At 39.9% G+C, this 7,869-nt stretch overlaps 1 pseudogene; it reads left to right on the top strand.

Moving 5' to 3' along the window:
* Positions 1-4,899: 4,899 nt before the first annotated feature.
* Positions 4,900-5,928, top strand: LOC140531623 (protein FAM118A pseudogene; annotated as a pseudogene).
* Positions 5,929-7,869: the final 1,941 nt, after the last annotated feature.

Below are 7,869 nucleotides of genomic sequence, written 5' to 3'. Positions count from 1 at the left end.
CAGTGCTGGCTTGGTGGAACTGGAGGCCAGGTGGCTGTGGTTAGGAAACTGCTAAGATTCTGGGCACAAAAATCTCTTCCTACTCCCAGACCAGTGTACATGCTTGACTGTGCCACCTTGGAGGAATTGAGATCTTACAAATTCCCAGAGTATACCCAACTCTTGACAAAGGACCCAAAAGTCAAGTAACTGGTTGGGAAAATGCCCAAAAAAGGGGAAAAAAATAAGACTATAGAAGGTTACTTTCTTGGTGAACAGATATCTTCTCCCATCCTTTCAGTTGAGGAAGAACAATGCTTACCACCAAGGAAAGACATAACAGTCAAGGCTTCTGTATCCCACACATCCAAAATAAATATTCAATGGTCTCAGATCATGGAAGAGCCCAAAAAGGATTTTGAAAATCAAGTAAGAGAGGTGTAGGAAAAACTGGGAAGAGAAATGAGAGAGATGAAAGAAAAGCATGAAAAACGGGTCAACACCTTGTTAAAGGAGACCCAAAAAAATGCTGAAGAAAATAATACTTTTAAAAATAGCCTAACTCAATTGGCAAAAGAGGTTCAAAAAGCCAATGAAGGAAAGAATGCTTTAAAAAGCAGAATTAGCCAAATGGAAAAGGAGATTCAAAAGCTCACTGAATAAAATGGTTCTTTAAAAATTAGAATGGAACAGATGGAGGCTAATGACTTTATGAAAAACCAAGAAATCACAAAACAAAACCAAAAGAATGAAAAAATGGAAGATAATGTGAAATATCTCATTGGAAAAACAACTGACCTGGAGAATAGATCCAGGAGAGACAATTTAAAAATTATGGGACTACCTGAAAGCCATGATGAGAAAAAGAGCCTAGACATCATCTTTCATGAAATATCAAGGAAAACTGCCCTGAGATTCTAGAACCAGAGGGCAAAATATGTATTCAACCCAAACGAACCCTAACCCAAACGAATTCTAACTAATCACCACCTGAAAGACATCCAAAAAGAGAAACTCCTAGGAACATTGTGGCCAAATTCCAGAGTTCCCAGGTCAAGGAGAAAATATTGCAAGCAGCTAGAAAGAAACAATTCAAGTATTGTGGAAATACAATCAGGATAACACAAGATCTAGCAGCTTCTACATTAAGGGATTGAAGGGCATGGAATAGGATATTCCAGAAGTCAAAGGAACTAGGACTAAAACAAGAATCACCTACCCAGCAAAACTGAGTATAATACTTCAGGGGAAAAATTGGTCCTTCAATGAAATAGAGGATTTTCAAGCATTCTTGATGAAAAGACCAGAGCTGAAAAGAAAATTTGGCTTCCAAACACAAGAATGAAAAGGAACATGAAAAGGTAAACAGGAAAGAGAAATCATAAGGGACTTACTAAAATTGAACTGTTTACATTCCTACATGGAAAGACAATATTTGTAACTCTTGAAACTTTTTTCAGTATCTGGGTAGTTGGTGGGATTACACAGAGAGAGACAGAGACAGAGACAGAGAGCACAGAGTAAGTCAAATAGGATGGGATCATATCTTAAAAAATGAAATTAAGGAGTGAGAGAGAAATATATTGGGAGGAGAAAGGGAGAAATGGAATGGGGCAAATTATCTTTCATAAAAGAGGCAACTTAAAGACTTTTCAGTGGAGGGAAAAAGGGGGAAGGCAAGAAAAAAACATGAAGCTTACTCTCATCACATTAAACCAAAGAAAGGAATAAAATGCACACTCATTTTGGTATGAAAACCTATCTTACAATACAGGAAAGTGAGGGAGAATGGAATAAGCAGGGTAGGGAGAATGATGGAAGGGAGGGCAATGGGAGGAGGGAGCAATTAGGAGTCAACACTCTTGGGGAAAGACAGGGTCAAAAGAGAGAATAGAAGAAATGGGGGGCAGGATAGGATGGAGGGAAATATAGTTAGTCTTACACAATATGACTATTAAGGAAGTCATTTGCAAAACTACATAGATATGGCCTATATTGAATTGCTTGCCTTCCCAATGGGGAGGGGTGGGGAGGGAGAGAGGAAGAAAAGTTGGAACTCAAAGTTTTAGGAATAACTGTTGAGTATTGTTCTTACATACAACTAGGAAATGAGAAATACAGGTAATGGGGTATAGAAATTTATCTTGCCCTACAGGATAAAAGGGAAGATGGGGATAAGGGAAGGGAGGGATGTTAGAAGGGAGGGCAGATTGGTGATAGGGGCAATTAGAATGCTTGGCATTTGGGGTTGGAGGGAGGGGAGAAATGGGGAGAAAATTTGGAACCCAAAATTTTGTGGAAATGAATGTTGCAAACTTAAATAAATAAATATTAAAAAGTACACAGAGAAAACAAATAAATATGCATTTTATATAGTAACAAAAAAGAAAAGAAAAGAAATACTAAAATGGAAACTCCTAGAAATATTGTAGTAAAAATCTACAACTGCAAGACAAGGAGAAAATACTGCAAGCAGCTAGAAAGAAAATGGTCAAATATTATAGCCATGGTTAGGATCACACAGGATTTAGTAACTACCACTTTAAAGAAACAGAGGATTTGTAATAGGAATGCATACAAATTAAATAGCATAAACAAGGCTAGAAACAGTGACTAAGAAATGTGAAAGCTTATAAAGGAGAATGGTGACCTTTGGTCCAACGTTTATATCAACAGAAAAACAAGAGAAAATTAATACAAACATTAACAATATATACTATTTCATTGGAAAGATCGTAAATTTTTGTCAATACTCATTAACTGATGCCCAAAGGTCAATCTCTTCCTAGATTATGGGAAATGGATGGAAGGGGAGATAGGATTTTCAAGCTAAAGTATCATGTTTCTACTGTTTCTTTCCGAACCTAATCTTGCCATAAAATCTTAGAACATAATTGTTAAATAAACAGTCATGGATGCCAGAAGATAAAAGACCTGAAGCAAGTTTATAAAAATTGACACTATTTAGAGAAAGCAAAGACTAAGGAGAAATGTGAAAGATAATAGAGGAAAATGATAACCAGTTTTTCACCATCTTTCACTGATAACAAAGAAGAGAAAATAGATACAAACATCAGCAATTTTATTATTTCACCCAAGGGTTTTAAAATCTTTGACAATTCAATATTTGATTTAAGATATTTCTATATCTTTCTACTTAGTATCCTAACAAGATTTTGCCATCTGGTATATAGTGTTATATGTGATTTTATAGCTAGAGGGAAGCATGAGAGAGGCAGAGTGACAGAGAGTAATAATATAGAGCTAGATGATAGATACATAGATAAACAATAAATACAAAAAGTTTAAAAGAGGAAAAGGGGGAGCTAGGAAACTGAATCAAAGTAAATATGATGACAAGAAATATGATGATGAACTTTTTCATTTAATAATATTTTGCTACATGAAATATACATGTATTTAAAAAGAAACATGTATTGTTTTGCCTTATTTTTTAAGTTTTGGTTGATGAACCACTATTAATCATGACCTTTTGAAATTCCAAGTAATGTATCTATTGCTGTTTAATTTGGGGAAGTCAAGATGTGCTGTTGAGAGACAAATTGTCCTAAGTCACTTATGATCCTGGGCTTGCATTCTCTGTTGTCCTGGAAATTGGCTCTGTTTCAAATCCTTTTCTTTTAATTTCCTATAACTTCAGACAAATTCTATGAGTGTTCATATGAGTCATCAAGCCATAAGATATCAGATAGTCCCATTCACATTTCCACATTGTCCTCACTCACCCACTCTTATGGCAGAAATTAACATTATCTAACATTACTTGATCATTTCAGTGGTTCCTCTGGGAGATGCCACTTTTCTCCATTTGATTCTTCCCTTTCTGATCATTCCCTTATTAATCTAGTGCTAGTACCATCTAAACTCCCCCATATGATTTTGTAGAGATGATTGTAACCCTGGGCATAAATACTAGACAAAAGAACAGTCATGAAAACCAGAGTCATTCCATTAGCGATCCTCTGGAGATTTATCTTTTAATTAACAATAGGCAAGAAACAATTTTTTATGACATTTTGTTGGGGATCCTATAACTTAAACATACGATAAACATAAGAGCTGATGACACAATGAACTTCTTTTAATTCTTATCAGACTTTCCCCTCTCCTACTTCCTTTTAAATGGAGGGACATAGCAAAATGATATAGTCAGGGATCATATGATATGGTGAAAAGAGAGCTGCATTGGAGCCAGGTTCAAATAATAATTCTGCTGGTTACTATTTGTTGGACTTTGGATAAGTCGCTTAATCTCTCTGACTCTCAGTTTCTACATCTCTGTAAAATGAACGGGTCACACTAGATAGTTTCCCAACTCTAAATCTATCATCTTGTGAACCTACTTATGATGGTTTCCAGCTCTGAATCCTATAATCTTAAAGTAAATAACATTAGTTCAGTCAGTGACTACTGAATTTCAGAACAGATCATATTAAAGAAAGAAAAAAAAGTTATTTCTCAACCTGTCAGATTGAGTGACTACAGTGGGTGTGTATGTGTGTGCGTGTGTGTGTGTGTGTGTGTGTTTGTGTGTGTCCACGTTGCCTCACTGGGTCCTGAATCAGTTTTTACAGACTGTTTTCTAGTCTACCCCTTCCCACCAGGGCTGTGAGTTTACCATCAGCTCCTAGAAGCCTAGGCCAACATAAAATCATTTTCTTGCACTCTAACTGGAATCTTGTTTCCTCTAAAGTGCATAATTATAATAACATTAATAATAATAATAATTAATAATAACTAGCTTTTGCATGGCACTTTACGATTTGCAAATATCCCCTGACCAGGGAAGGTGGCAGATGTGGGGCCTGGATCACCAACCCCAGGAGGAGGAAGAGAAGGAGCGGTGACTGAGGGGGCCCTGCCTGGGGCACCGCAACATCCCATCCCCCGAATTTGCAGATGGATTCAGCAGAAAAGATAACCAGTAGAAGTGAACAGCAATCCGTTAAGTTTTTTAAGTCTGGTACAGAAGCAGCCCCATGACCTCTTACTGGTCGTTGGGCTGGGCATCAGCGCCACTGTGGCCCCTGGTATCTGAGCCCTCTTCTCCTGGAGGAACTGCTTTGAAGTCGCCCTGGAAGCGGCCGAGCATGCGAGAGACTTGGCGGAATTCCGCGAGATAGTGATGAAAGATTGAGATCTGCTGGTGGTTGCTCATGACCTGATGCGGATGATGTCATTAGGCATGGGGGACACCAAGCCAACTTCTTCCAGGATTGTTTAATGGAAGTCTTTGACAACTGGGAGTGCTGCAGTCCATCCTCAGCCCCATGGAGTGGGGCACCACAATCCTCACCACCAACTAGGACAACCTGCTGGACATCTTTGGTCAGCCCCAGAATAAGCCAATGAAATCCTTACATCTGAAAGATAAAACCAAGATCCTCCAGTGGGCCAGAGGACAAAGGAAGCATGGCATTCTTCCTATTCATGGCTTATACACAGGTTCCTGCAGAATGGTTTTGGATCTTTCAGGATATATAGATGTGACCCAGGACCCAGAAGTCTTGGAAGTGCTGCAGAACTTGTACCCGACCAAGTCTTTCCTGTTTGTGGATTGCGGGGAGATATTGTGGGATCAGATGTTCCAGGCCCTGTTTCTGTACTCTGTGCACGATAAGGTCGATCTGGAGCATTTCATGGTGGGGCTCAAGGAGAACGAAGACCATTGCTTCAAGCACCAGGCCGACATGCTCCTGCACGGCTTTAAGGTCATGTCCTACGGGGATTGCTTTGACGACTTTCTCTAGTATATGCAAGACCTCTCTGCCCAGATCTGCAAACAGCAAAGCCCAGAGGTTGACTCAGTGGATAGAGCAACACTCTTAGGCAACACCTGTCAGAGCTGTGCCAAGAGGAAGATGGAAGAGGATCCATGTTCCCAAAAGAATTCAATAGTTGGATCCAGATGATTCTGGAGACTCTTGAGATACCAGAGACTCCCGAGATTTGATCCTGGAAAACTACTTTAGGCAACCAGTGTGGGCCCCAGGACCCCAACTCAGACACTGACACCTGAGGGAAGCACCTGGTGGGACGTGGCCCAGGGTGAGACGGGATGAGGCCTCTGTGCACAGAACTAGGGAAGGGATTCACATTTTTACATTTCAGGTATACTTGGAAAGGACCTCGAACAACAACCTCAGGGATAAAGTCCAGTGCCGTCCTCCCTGTTTGTGAAGACCCTTTTTAAAGGGGGTGTGTGGGAAGATGAAAGAACTGCCTTGTGACCCCTACCCCAGTGCCAAAGGAAAAGGAAACTAAGGACCCTTCCCTTGGGGGGTGGCTGCCGAGGCACAGATGTGGCATCCAGCGGTTTATTTTGTGAACTAGTAAGAGAAGGGCTTGGGTCAGACCGCAATGAGGCAGGGAGGAGGGGGCTTCCATGGCAGCATCGGAGAGGCCCTGTGCCCCCCAGGGAACCCCAAAGGGATCCTCAGGATATCACACTTTTTTGTACCCCAAGCCTTGGCCCAGATGGCAGGATTGACTGAAGGAAGGGTCCTTGGGGCTTGGGTCAAGTGGCATAGGCAGAACTTTGCCAAGGGCCTGTGCCACTCTTAACTGGGCAGGTCTTGACTGGTATCTGGTAGTGCCCTGACCTTAGCTGGGGGGCACCTGGTGGGGAGCAGGTTGGGGGCTATCCACACCAACCTCTGCCCTCTCCTGCAAGTTACACTCCCCACTGGTAGTGAGGTTGCCTTCCTCCTTGCTGGGAGATGTGAAGGACCAAGCAAGGCTAGATCGAAGGGACCAGAGAGAAGCCAGACATGAAATCCAAGTCGTTTCTTTGGAGGCATGGGCCTCTCTCATGTCTCTGGTCAGTAAAATAAAGCCTGAATGAACTTGGTGTGGAAAAAAAAGATTTGCAAATATTACATCATTTGATTCTCACAACAGCTCTGGGAGGTAGACGCTATTGCTATTCTTATTTTATAGATGTGGAAACCTGACTTGAGAGAGGTTAAATGATGCCCAGAGTCACACAGCTAGTGTGTATCTGAGGTCAGATTTAAGCTAAGGTTTTCCTGACTACAGGTCCAGTGCTCTATCCAATGCACCACTTTGCTCTTTGATTACTTCAATAAATTCATTCTTCAAATTCCACCTGTTCAATAATACTGAAAAGTATACCTTTCTCTTCCTACAATCTGGAAAGCATGCCTCTCCTACCTGCTTCCCAAATCCGTGCTTCTCTTGAACAACATTTAGGCAAAAACTATGTCCCCAGCTACTTCCTCCTGTATCTCGTCTGTATTTTTTCACTCTAATTACCTTAGGCCCAATTCACTCTCTCTACTCATCCTCTAATCTCATAGTTTGTAATACATACTCTTCCTTTTCTTCATGATCATCTTGATATTTCTGTGTCTTCATTCATTCTTTTTCTATCCTCCTGTTACTAATGAAAAAAGTGACAGTGCTTCCAATCAAGGCTAAATATTTCATATCTTCATTCCATTCCTCCGATATCCTTTGTTAGTATTATGTAGTATAATTGAGAATCTGACAGTCAGAATTCAAATCCTGATTCTACCACTTCCTATCTATTTGACCTTGCATAAATCACTTCAATTTTCTGTTTCTCAGTTTATTCATCATAAAATGATTGTTACTAGATGTCTCCTAAGATTAAATTTTATAGAATGGATCTTGAAGGGGAGATTAAAAAGATTATAAAAAGTGAGTATAAATTAAATCTTCTAAAATAATTAGCCTGTCTGAATATTACCTACCAACAAAACCCATTAAGGAGAAATAGAAAAACAAAGTTATTTCAAAATAATTACAAAGTATATAAAATATCTACAATTTCACCTACCGAGACAGGAATTATAGGAATACAATTAAAAACCATTATTTAAAGAA

Source organism: Notamacropus eugenii, chromosome 3, assembly GCF_028372415.1.
Source record: "Notamacropus eugenii isolate mMacEug1 chromosome 3, mMacEug1.pri_v2, whole genome shotgun sequence".
NCBI lineage: Eukaryota > Metazoa > Chordata > Mammalia > Diprotodontia > Macropodidae > Notamacropus > Notamacropus eugenii.
Note: the sequence above shows the minus strand (reverse complement) of the source record. Positions and strands in the feature narration are given on the sequence as shown.